Below are 12,124 nucleotides of genomic sequence, written 5' to 3' on the forward strand. Positions count from 1 at the left end.
TGAAAATATGCCCTGATGTGTTAGCACAGTCCTGGGTGTTGTCAGATCGTAAGAATTCCCAGCAAATAAATTAATTTTTAGGTACTTGGAGTAAAGATTTCTCAAAGTCCTGAACAGCTATGGGAGCATCTTCTGTAAATGTAATTTATGGTTGGAAGATTATCTGAGCATCTGAACTGATTGGGATTTTCTGTGTTAATCCTGCTGGGCATCCCTTCAGAGGGTGGAAGGAGCAGGGCCTGAGCTCCCAGAGGAAGAGCTCCTCTGACTCATCTTTTCATGTTTCTCTTCTGACTGAAGAGGTATCCAAGAGTTTAGTGGTGTTTTGTGGAGCAAGAGCCTGCCCTTGCTTGTAAGAGGAATTTCCTCCTGGGAAGATTTGGCTGTTACAAACCAGAGGGGAATACAGATGACAAAATAGCAATATGTGGCATGTTCACTCCTCCTGTTTATTTTGAGGATTCTGGAGGTCAGATTATGTCTTTTCCAGACAGCACTGTTGCTATCACAGGTTTAAAATAGCTTTTTCACTGGAAAAAGGTGGGGCAAGATTGAGCTGGACTGAACTCATGTACAGCCAGGGATATGAGAAAACCAATGAAGCAGCCCCTGGCCCATGTGAATGTCATCAGTGCCCCAGAAGCATTCATCTGAGACATCCACAAATGGCTGGCCTCCCTTGGGGAGGCCTGAAACCCCACCAAAGTTGCTGCTTTCTGAAAACAGAGCTCTAACCCCTGTTGTTTTTAGCAGCAGCTGCCAGCAGTAGTGACATTTAGATGCCCACACGAGGCCAAGCTCAGTCACTTTCAGAGCTCCCCCCTGAAAACCAGGAATAATTCTCCATGTGTGTTCCTGAGCTAATTCCCGACTCGGAGCAAGACTCAGCTCTCAGCTGTACTTGGTGGCCATGTTCTGCACTCAGCAGCCAGGGTAATCCCTGGGGAAACATTTCCTGGGGAAACATTTCCTGGGACTGTGGGAGTTTTGGTTCGTGTTGCAGGGTGCCCTGGCTGTCAGGAGGAGCAGTGCAGACTGTGGGCTGCCCCTGGGGAAGGGTGACTGCACCTAGGCTCTGAGTCAGATGGTGACTCTCACCTGGGGGACTCTGCTGAGATGTTGAGTCACCAGCACACTCCAGTGTGGTTTGATTCCTCTCTGGCTCAAATTGGCTTTTGGTGCCCCTCTGTTTATCCTCAGGGTGATGACAGGGACTGTTTGCTGTGGGGGCACATGGCCAAGCAGGCTCCTGGGCAACCACACTGCTCTTCTGTGACCTCAGCCCAAAGCAGAAGGGAAGGAGGGATCTGGCACCAGGTCAGAGGGAAGTGAAAAGGAAACTGGTGCTAGAAAGGAGAGGGTGAAGAGTTGGGGCAGCCCCAGACCTTCCAGCAGCATAGCCTGTGTGGAGCACTGGCTGTGGTGCCATGGGCACAGTGCAAAACACATCTGAGGGGCAAAATGCAGCAGGTGCCACACCGTGCTGCATCTACGTTGCTCCTGTGCTCTGGTGTCTCCATAGAGGGACTTGGTGCCCACTGGGACATCAGGTGGAGATAGCCAGAAGCTGCTGAGCTGGAAATTCCAGATGTGCAGTCACAGGGTGCTGCTGGTGAGCTGTGGTGGGGACTGTGCCAAGGACTGGCCTCTGGAGATCTGGGGAAAACTGGTCCACGAAGGAGAACCCTTGGTTAGGACCTGCATATGGCTGGAAGTCCAGTGGGCTGTTTTTTTGGGCTGCATGGAAGGTGTTAGATAGGGGATGGATGACCCATGTACTGCTCGAGAACAAACCTCATGGCATAAAGTGACTTCCCAAAACTCATACATTCACACAGAAATGAGCAACAGGACAGAAAGTTGTGGTGTAGAATACCAGAGCATATTTGTTTTAGTAGCATCCCACTCAAGTGCTCTTTTAAAGGACTTGATTAGTATTCTGAATCAAGAACTTAAAAAATCTATTATTGAGACCTTTTCAGCAACAGTAGATATAATGGGTGAAGCTTATTCCTGGTGTTACTCCTTTGGAATTACACCAGGCTGGATTTGACCCCACGGCTGTTAATGCAGGATGACAGAAAAATGAAGGAAAATTGCTAATGTGTTAAATAGACCCTGATTGATTGAAAGCTGGTTTTTTTTTTTTTTTTTTTTCTTTATTAGTGGCAAAATGGTGACACCATTCCTTGCTGAAAATCAAGTGCTTCAGTGCATTACCATGAATGGAAAGGAACTGTTTTTTGAGGAGCATCCAGTGGAGAATGCTAGTGAGGAAAACCAGGCAAAGCAGTCTTAAATTAAATGGGAATTCAGACTTCCCATTTCAGAATTCAGAATTAAATGGGTTCAAAACCTGACTGTGTAGGTTTGTGAGGCTGGAGCAGGCCAGGGATTGGGTTCACCATCCTGGGGAATAAATGTGGCCAGTGATTCTCTGACAGGGAGTGGAGGAGGGCTCCAAGCCTGCAGGGCTCCCTTCACAGAGCATTGGCCCTTCCCTCATGAGCCCCTGGAGAAGGAAACTATGCAACTTGCATTGCACCAAGAGCATTTCACCATGAAAACCAGTAAAAACCCAGTTAAAACCAAAATGCATTCAGTCCAAAAATGAGTGGGGAGTGGGGCATGGGTCAGAAACCAAAGGAAAATTTTATGGACAGAAACCATGAAGTCTACGGGATTTATCACTTCTGCTTTGGCTTCAGCAACCTATTCCCTGTAAAAAGCCTCTCCCCCTTTGCTAAGGACAGGCAGTAAAAGCACTGAGGGCAGCATTTGTTTCACTTGCCTGGGGCCAGTCACAGTGAAGGTGCCTGTGAGACCTGTCCTGAGCTCCCCAAACTGCAGGCTGGACACCCTGGCAGTCTCTTCCTTCTTGCTGCTTTGCAGGAGCTTGGACAAACTTCACAAATCCACTCATGAGTGCAGAGCTTTATTTTTTCCTGTGTCTTGCCACTGGCTTGGTGCATAGCTTTGGGCAAGTAACTTAACCTTGCTAAGACTTTGTTATTTCCCCCGCAAAGTGGGGTTAATAGTGGCCATCCGTCACCCCTTGCTTTGAGATCCTAGGATGAAAAGTGTTGCAGAGACAGTAGATATTAATGGTATCCTTTTCATTCTTTTTCATTAGCTTGTGGCCTTTTGACATCCAGAAGAAGTAACGATGTATTTCTCCTTGAAAAACCTACTTTAGATTATTTCCATTGTGATCAAAAGTGGAGAGTATCAGAGTTTTCATGGGCATGCTCCCTTTACAGCCCTGTTTTGCAGACTCAGGGAGTTAAGAAAGTTACAGAAGTGCTCATCAGAAATTATTATCCAGGGTGTTTATTATTTCTGTCAGGAAGTTATTTTAAATGTATATGTTTAGATGTTCATAAAATTAGGACTTTTAAATACGTTTTTAAAAATCTGATTCACGAGCAGCTCAAGGCAGCAACTGTGGCTCCAGCTGTCACTGATTTTATTGCAAAAAGCATCCCAAAAGATCTGCCATGGGCTGAGCCCTCAGCCCAGAAGCTCTGACACTTCTCCCAGCTCCAGCCCTTTTCCATCTCCCCAGGTGTTCCCCAGGCCAGGTCCCTGAGCTTTACTCAAGGGGTGGCTGTGGCTTGTGGCTTTTTGGCATCAGCGCTCAAGCATTGGCTTCTCTGCCCTGGTGGAGGTGAGGTGTCGCCTTCTGATGAGAAGGTGGGCAACCTGGTTTCAAGACACAGCACGGCGACCCGGCCTCACCCGGATCACTCGGGCCACAGACATGCACAGACACCAATGTGGTGGATGGTCAAATGGCGTTTATTATCTTATCTCATGGGGTTAAATAGTCAAGGGGGCTTCACTACGTCAGAAGGGGATGGTGGGTCTGGCTAGGGTTAGTAAGGAGTGGAAAACTACTGAGTTTAGGAGGGGCTGCATGCTTTAGGGGTAATTGATTAACTATAGCAGGAAGAAGGGGGGAAGGGTCTAGCTTTCCGTCACATCCCGAGATCTTCCGTTCGCCTGTCCCTATCTACCACATCTCCCCCCCCCTTTTTTACTAATGAATGAGGTAGTTATAAACATAGGCACTAAGGTGAGGTATAAAGTTGTAATGTGATAAGGGAAAAGGGTTTTTTGGTAAACCTGAGTAATCTTCGCAAGGGAAGTTTAGAGAACCTCTGCGACTGGCAGTGTCTTCGGTTTCTGGTTCACAGCATTTGTTGCTGGCCTATGAACAGGATGTTGGTCCGTTCTAGGCGAGCTTGAACAAATGAGACCAGCCTGTTTAGCAGGCGAGGTCCGAATGTGAAGGTTAACAGCAGTATCGCTAGCGGACTTACTAGGGTGGAAATTAGAGTGGTGAGCCATGGTGATTGATTGAACTAGGACTCAAACCAGCTCTGTTGGGTTTCTCTGTCTTTCTTTCTTTGAGCCAGTCTATCTCGGAGTTCTGCCATGGAGTCTTTAACGACTCCTGTGTGGTCCGTGTAGAAGCAGCATTCCTCCTTCAAGGCGGCACACAGACTTCTTTGCTGCATGAACAAGAGGTCTAGTCCCCGCCTGTTCTGTAAGACCACTTCCGAAAGCGAGGAAACTGATTTCTCTAGAAAGGAGATGGATTTCTCGATCCTCTGCAGGTCCTCATTGATGGTCATTTGCAGCTGAGCAAGCCCTTGGTGTCGGGTCGCGAGGGCCGAGACACCTGTGGCTGTGCCAGCTGCTCCCAGGCTGAGCAGCATTGCGATAGTCACTCCCGTTATTATTTCTCTTTTGTGGAGTCGGCCGGGCTCCTCGAAGATGTGGTACACCTCTTCGTCTGAGTGGTACAGGACCCTAGGAACAATTAGAACTTGGACACAGAAATCGGTAGCGTCATTGAATTTGGCAAGGAACACGCAAGGACTTACCCCAGATTTCTGACAAACCCACATCCTAGATGCGGATGGGACCGCCCACTTGTTGATCTTTCTGTTGGGCTTGACGACTTCGGTGCAGAGGTTGCCTTTCTGCTTCGCCAGGGCTGCATTGCCAAAGCATTTGCCCCGGCCTGTGACTTGACTCAGGGTGATTCCCCTACGGGGGGTGTCCCATCTGCACTGGTGAGGGGCTTCGGCTGTGGAGTAACTGAAGGGGGTGTCTACAGCGACTCCTTCGTAGAAAGGAGGTTTAACATCATAGCAAAGCCAGCAGGAATTGGTTAGGTTCGGGTTGGATTCGTTCAAGGATAGAAAGGTAGCCTCTAGTATGCGGAAGATTGGGTCTGAGTCTGACTCGGCTAAGCGGCCTATTTGGAAGGCATCTACATGGCCGGTCGGGATATCGGTGGCCTTTGTGGGTAGTGGTTTGGGATGGGTAATGTTTCCCCTTTTCAGCACGTCCTTAATAACTATATTGGGTCCTACCGGTCGGGGTGCCGGTGGTTGGAGCCTGATAATTCGCACGTTCACCCACTCTTTTGGCGCCTTGAGGACTACTGTCCATGTTCTGCCTGTGGCCCAACTAGGGTGTTCTGGCTGCAGGACCGTCATGTTATAGTCTGTGCACTTCTGATATTTGGGTTGTGTATGATAGTTGCTATAGACCCCTCCCTTGAAGGCGGGCTTTTTACAGCCGGTAGGTACCCAGGTGAACTGCAAGAATCTATCGGGCTCTTGTGGTTCCCACCCTTTTCTCGATGGTCTGGCATCTGTGACAATGGTTTCACAGCCCCAGTGCCCGCAATATCCCTACCCCGGGTAGTTACAGTACTTCTTCCCAGGGTTGGAGGCTGGACACCAGTAGGACAGGTACATGTACATGATGTGCGGGTGATGGGGTCATAGTTTTGGTCGTCTTGGAAACAGGTCGGTGATATGGAACACGAAGGATGGGGTGCCTGCCGTGGTGATTTCTTTGAACACCTTGTCACTTGAAAGATGCTGCATGACCCACCTGAATGGCTGATGGGGGTAATGGTCTGGGTTGGCTTGCCCCCCAGCGATGAGCCCTAATAGCAAGATCACACAATGCCACCGTTGCTGTCTGGGTCTCACCGGTGTAGGATTCTTGGGTGCTGTCTGGCGTTTTGGTGGTTCGTTGCTTTTCTCTGGAGCCGGGATGTACGTGTTACGGGGACGACCCACGAGCATGTCCTGTAAACAGAAACTCGCAATTCTCGTTAGTCTCATTCTGAAGGTCTGGCTTGATTGACTTAAGTAGGCACTACTTGATCTTGCCCTCTTTTTTAACCGCCGCATACCCCCGTCCCGTGAGTACCAGTCTCTAGCCCCGTTCCCATTCGCCCAGTTCGTTTTTGATTACAACCTGTGGGCCCTCTTCTAGGGCTCGAGTGGCCCAGTGCTTTCGGACCGGACTGTCTGCCTTATCTCCTCTAGGGAACTGATTCAGTGCTAGCAAAGCTGTTGCCAGTATACGCGCTTGGTCTCCTGGGGGAACGGAATTGGTAAAGCCCTCTGCCTTTGCCAATACTTCTAGCTTAGCTTTCAGGGTCTGGTTTGCTCGCTCAACTATGGCTTGCCCGGTACTGTTATACGGGATACCTTGTACTAAGGTGATGCCCCATTTCGAGGCGAATTCTTGCACTGGTTTGGAAATGAAATTGGAACCGTTGTCAGTTTTGATTTGCTTGGGGATACTAAGCCATGCCATAGCTGTCAGCCAGTGCTGCATCGTGGCCTTAGAGTTAGCTTTGGGGTGCTGTGTGGCTACGATCGCTCCGCTGTAAGTGTCCACTGTCACTGCAAGCCATGCTCGGGGCTTTAGCAGTTGACATAAGGTGAAGTCCGACTGCCAGATTTCTGAGGCCTTGAGGCCTCTTGGGTTGACCCCGCTGGTCCATAGGGGCGACTTCTGGCAGTGAGGGCAAGTGGCCACTACGTGTTTTGCATCCACGGTCGAGATCTCGCATCTCCTCGCCAGTGCTTTGGCTCCGATGTGGAGCGACTCGTGCAGCTGCTGAGCTTCCCGCAGCGTCCACACTCCCTTTGCTGCGGCGTCCGCCTTGTCGTTGCCGGTCTGGAAGAAGCCCTTGACTGGGTTGTGGCTGTTGACGTGGATGACAGACACGGTGCCCCGTCGCGAGGAGAGCGCCTCCTCCAGCATTGAGGCTGCTGCTGACGTTGACACGCCTGGTCCTGGCATGGCCAGGCAAAGCTTTGCCACGAATATAGAGTCCGTTACGATGTTGAGGTGTTCGTCTTGGAAGAGTCCGCACGCCAAGACCACTGCTGCTGCTTCTAGTTGTTGCACTGACAGTGTGGGATCACCTGTTTTGACGCAATGCCATTGCTCTCCTTCCTGCCACACTGCCGCTGCAGTAGAAGTCGTGGAGGAAGCGTCTGTGAAGACCGTTGGTCCCGGCTGCGGTCAGTCCATGACCTTTGGCGGCATGTCTATATCAACGATGGCCAGCAGCTGAGTCTAAGGTGGCCTGGTGGCGTAGGAGATTTCTCCTCCGAAGCCAGTGAGAGCAAGGGCCAGGTGCTCTGATATTGCGGTCGACTCCGTGGTTGGCCGCTTGCGAAAGGGGAGGTGGATTCTTGTCGGCTGGGTTCCCAGGTGTCTCAGAGCGAGTCTTCTGCCTTTCACGATGAGGTTGGCGATGCATTCAACTCCCGGGGAAAACACTCGAGTTGGTCTTCCGAGGACCACTTATTGGATCGGCCGGGACTTTTCGGAAGGTCCTTGGGCTAGTGCTCCCACTCCTCCCTTTTGTGTGAAGTGGACGTATAGATCGAGTGGCACATCTGGGTCCCACCTGGCAAGTGTGCCAGTAGACATCTGGTGCTCGATGAAGTCAAGGGAGCTCGCTGCTTGCGGCGTCAGCTCCTTGGGGTCCCAGGGGTGCTTTCCTTTCAGGAGGTCATATAGGGGTTCCATGACCTCGGGTGGAACCAGGATGACGTTGCGGAGCCACTGCAGAGAACCCACAAGGCGCTGCATGTCATGGAGCGTCTTGATGTCTCGGCGGACCTTTACCTTGGGAGGCGTCACGTAGGAGTCCGTGATCCCCACTCCCAGGAAGGTCACGCAGGGTCCTCTCTTGATCTTCGTGTTCGCGATCTCAAAGCCGTTGGCCTGGAGAGTTTCCGTGATCGCGGTCACCAGGTGATCCACCTGGCTCGTCGATGGTGCAGCGACGAGGATGTCGTCTATGTATTGAACGATGGTCGCAGCAGGGTAGGACTGTTGGACTGGCGCCAGTGCTCTGTCCACGGTGATCTGGCATATGGTCAGGCTGTCCACGAGACCTTGCGGCAGCACCTTCCATTGGAAGCGGAGGTTAGGTCGCTCGCCGTTCGGGAACACGATGGAAAAGGCGAACCGTTCCTTGTCCTCAGCGTGCAGGGGTATTGAAAAGAAGCAGTCCTTGATGTCTAGCACTGCGCATGGCTGCCCTTTGGGGATGGCTGAGTTCGTGGGCAGCAGTGTCTGAACTGGACCCATGGGTTGGATTGCCCTGTTCACCTCCCTCAGGTCGTGGATGAGGCGATGACCCTCTCCGGACCTTTTGGGGATTACAAATACAGGGGTGTTCCACGGGCTGGTGGAGGGTTCTATGTGACCCTTCTGCAGCTCGCGGTTGACCAGTTCCAGCAAGGCTGCCATTCGAGGCTTTGACAGGGGCCACTGCTCAACCCATACGGGGTCTGACGATTTCCAGGTCAGTCTGATTGGCAGCGGTGGGTGTACGGCAGTGGCCCTCAGGATAAATTTGTAATTCTGGCTCCTAACATAGCGAGGACGTCCCTTCCTATCAAGGGTGGAGAGCTTTGTAGAATGTAAGGGTAGATTGCCACTGTCCATTCCGGTCCCTTTTTCGTGTGGAGCGTTATGGCCACCAGCTGGGTGCTTTTCCACGCCCGGGATGGCCCTCCCACTCCGTTCACTGGGGGGACCTCTTTGCATTGCCAATGCTGAGGCCAAAGCGCTTGGGGGAAAACTGAGCAGTCGGATCCCGTGTCCGCCCAGAACTGAAGCCCTATGACGTGGGGATCCTGACTGCCGTAAAGGCGGCATGTCCCCCACATCTTCAGGGGCTCTTTCCCTATTTTCATGGCCAAGGCCACCCAGGGGTCCCACTCTGGGGCATCCCCTGCTGGCCCTGTGGCACGAGCGTGGCTTGTGGCAGCGGTGGACACGACGGTGCCGCTGGCGGCACTGCAAAACTCTGCGATTGTGTCACTGGTGGGGGTGCGAGGCTGGCTGCCTCCTGTGGGGGCATGGGGTATGAGGGCCCCCCTCCCCACTGGGGGTTGACATAAATGAGCCGCTTCGCATTCGCATCGGGAGGAGGCTGAGTGCGGCCAGTGCGCCCCCTCCCTTTCCCGTTTCCCTGAGGCCGGGACCTGCAGTCCTTAGCGAAATGCCCCTTTTTCCCACAGCTCTAGCAGGGCCCTTTCGGGCGTGCCTGAGATGGGGGCACCGCCGCGGACTGTGGTGTCGGCTGGGGACAGCTCACTGCAATGTGGCCTGCCTGACCGCACGTAAAGCACGCCATGGCACTGGTTAGGGTGTGAACAGCTGCCTGGATGGGTGTTAGGTGTTCCTCTCTTACGACGTGCCTGATCATATCGGCTAGGCTGGCTCCGGTTGGCAGGGAGCGCAGAATGTCTTTGGTGACGGAGTTACATTGCTGGCGCAAGCAGTCCACCACCATGGGACCCTTTGCCTCTGCAGGCAGGGTAGAGGAGTCTACTGCTGCCTGCAGGCGGTCTACGAACTGCGTGAAGCTTTCGCTCTCTGCCTGTCTTATAGTGGACCACGGTGACGGCTTGGCCACGACCAGAGAGGCAGCCCGAATAGCCTCCCTAGCAGCTCGAGTGGTGGCCCTGACTTCTTCAGCCCGCATCAGTGCGGCTTGCTGATGAGGTGTAACCATCTCGTCATGCTTCCCCAGCAGCCTGGATAGGCTCGAACTATGCAGTGGCTGCCCCACACCAGAGGCCTGGGTTAGAGCTCTCGTACAATTGTCTTCCCATTCCTGCTTAAACACGATCATTCCCGCACCACCGAGTATCATGCGACTTATTTGTTTGATATCGAAGGGGAGCAAGTCGTCATTACCAAAGAGGCCGTCCACGAGGGTGGAGACCATAGCTGAGTTGATCCCTTTCTCTGAGATTGCTTTGACAATTGCCTGTACGTCTTTGGGGTTTACCGGATTATATACCCGTTGTTGGTTTCCCTCTGGTCCGGTGATCCTCACCGGGAAGGCTTTTACTGCCTCTGAGGGAGCCCACTTTGCACAAGCTATCTTTATTCTAGCCCAGTCGGTGAACTGAGCTGGTTCGCGTTGTGATTGCCTTTCGATGTGGCTTAAGGCTTTATTCGGTTTTGTTTCAAACCGCGTCAGCTCCGCTTTTTCCGTTTCTGAGTCCCCGTCAGCGTCCGTCAGCTCTCCCGAGCTGTCGGAGCTGGTGGAGCTCGACTCAGAGCCGGAAGTCGAGTGCCAGCGTATTCCCGGGTCCCGGTGCCTTTTCGTGTGGCTCCGGCCCCGTCCCTCCCCCTCCCTTCAGGGGTGGTGCCGTTCCCGCCCCCTGGGCTTGCCCTGCCGCCCGCAGGGGGAGGTCTCTCCCTTAGATGGTAGCAGCTTTGAGCACGGCTCCTGATTGGGCATGCGCTCTCTGCCACCCCCCTCCTCCTCCTTTCCTCGCGGCTGCGCACTAGCGAGAATCTGGGTATTCGGGGTCTTCCCGCAGGGAGCATGCGCGCCCCGCCCATCCTCTCGGTCATCAGCGCCATGTTCGACTGGGTAGGGCGGGGGCGCTGCCGGCGTCTCCTCCCGAGCCGTGTTTCCCGCGTCTCTGGCTTCCCTCGCCAATTCCTCTCAAAAGGACTGTGCGCGCTGCCGCGCCCCCGGCGCCGAGTCGCCGATCCGCGGTGAAGGGACGTGCGGGGGGTTCGCGAGTTTTTCGGGAAGCCCCGCGGGGGGGGTTGGGCTCGGGCTCAGGGAGGGGGGGACGCGCCCGATCCCTCTGGGTCCCCGCTCCCGGGTACCTCGCTATCGGGGGCGGTTTGCGTTGCCGCTCCTACCCCCAGTTTGGGTGTTGCTAATAAACATGCGCTCGCCGCGCTCCATGTTTCTTGTTCCTCTAACGCCTCGCGCAGGGCCCGCTCGACCTTTCCCCAAGCCTTAAGGCTTTTTCCGCTGCCTGAGGTTTTTGTTTCCTCGGCTAATGCGGCCGTACATCTCCCCCACACCTCCGGGTGTAGTATATCCACGGGACGTTCAATCGTCCCGAGCTCAAGGAGTCTCGCAATAGCGAGGTAAAAATCTTTGAGCTTACACTTAATTCCCCACTGCTTATAAATTGAACTCACAACCTTCGCGATGGCTTCCATATCCGTCGCTGGTCCGAGGACGTCTCCCCCGCCTAGAGTCGGTCCCGCCGCTCCGGCCGCTGTCTCTCGTCCAGGAGATTCCCGCTACCCAAGGGTTTCTCTTTTCCCTTTCCACTCCCGGGTTTCGGCACCATATGTCGCCTTCTGCTGAGAAGGCGGGCGACCTGGTTTCAAGACACAGCACGGCGACCCGGCCTCGCCCGGATCACTCGGGCTACAGACATGCACAGACACCAATGTGGTGGATGGTCAAATGGCGTTTATTATCTTATCTCATGGGGTTAAATAGTCAAGGGGGCTTCACTACATCAGAAGGGGATGGTGGGTCTGGCTAGGGTTAGTAAGGAGTGGAAAACTACTGAGTTTAGGAGGGGCTGCATGCTTTAGGGGTAATTGATTAACTATAGCAGGAAGAAGGGGGGAAGGGTCTAGCTTTCCGTCACATCCCGAGATCTTCCGTTCGCCTGTCCCTATCTACCACAGTGAGGCTGATGTGGGCCTGTGTGGTGCAAAAGGCAGGCAGACTTTGAACTGAAAAAGCAGCTTAATCAACCTTAATTTACCTGGAATCAGAAATGTTTATGTCTCTGTAACTTTTGCTTGTTTTTAGGGAAACTGTTTTCAATTGCTAATAAAAGGTGACTCTTAAAACCTGGTGCCATCAAAGTAGCCACCAAAAAGCCATGCAGGCATCCATATTTTTTTGGTACAGGCTAGCTTTAGTTAGCCATGGGTAAACATCAGAAGGTTCAAGGGAGGACTGCCTTGAAGAAGAGGCCAGTGCTTGTTTTGAGCCATG

General features: G+C 53.0%; 1 protein-coding gene and 1 long non-coding RNA gene across 7 annotated transcripts in view; both read left to right on the forward strand.

Annotated features, from left to right (window-relative positions):
* SSPN (sarcospan) overlaps window positions 1-12,124 on the forward strand; it is a 41,685-nt gene that overhangs the window by 15,395 nt on the left and 14,166 nt on the right. The window lies entirely within an intron of this gene.
* LOC128788630 (uncharacterized) lies at window positions 1,337-2,332 on the forward strand. Its single transcript, XR_008431150.1, has 2 exons — window positions 1,337-1,612; window positions 2,167-2,332. It is a non-coding gene; the product is annotated as an uncharacterized LOC128788630 (long non-coding RNA).

The sequence above is a fragment of the Vidua chalybeata genome, chromosome 5, assembly GCF_026979565.1.
Source record: "Vidua chalybeata isolate OUT-0048 chromosome 5, bVidCha1 merged haplotype, whole genome shotgun sequence".
Lineage (NCBI taxonomy): Eukaryota > Metazoa > Chordata > Aves > Passeriformes > Viduidae > Vidua > Vidua chalybeata.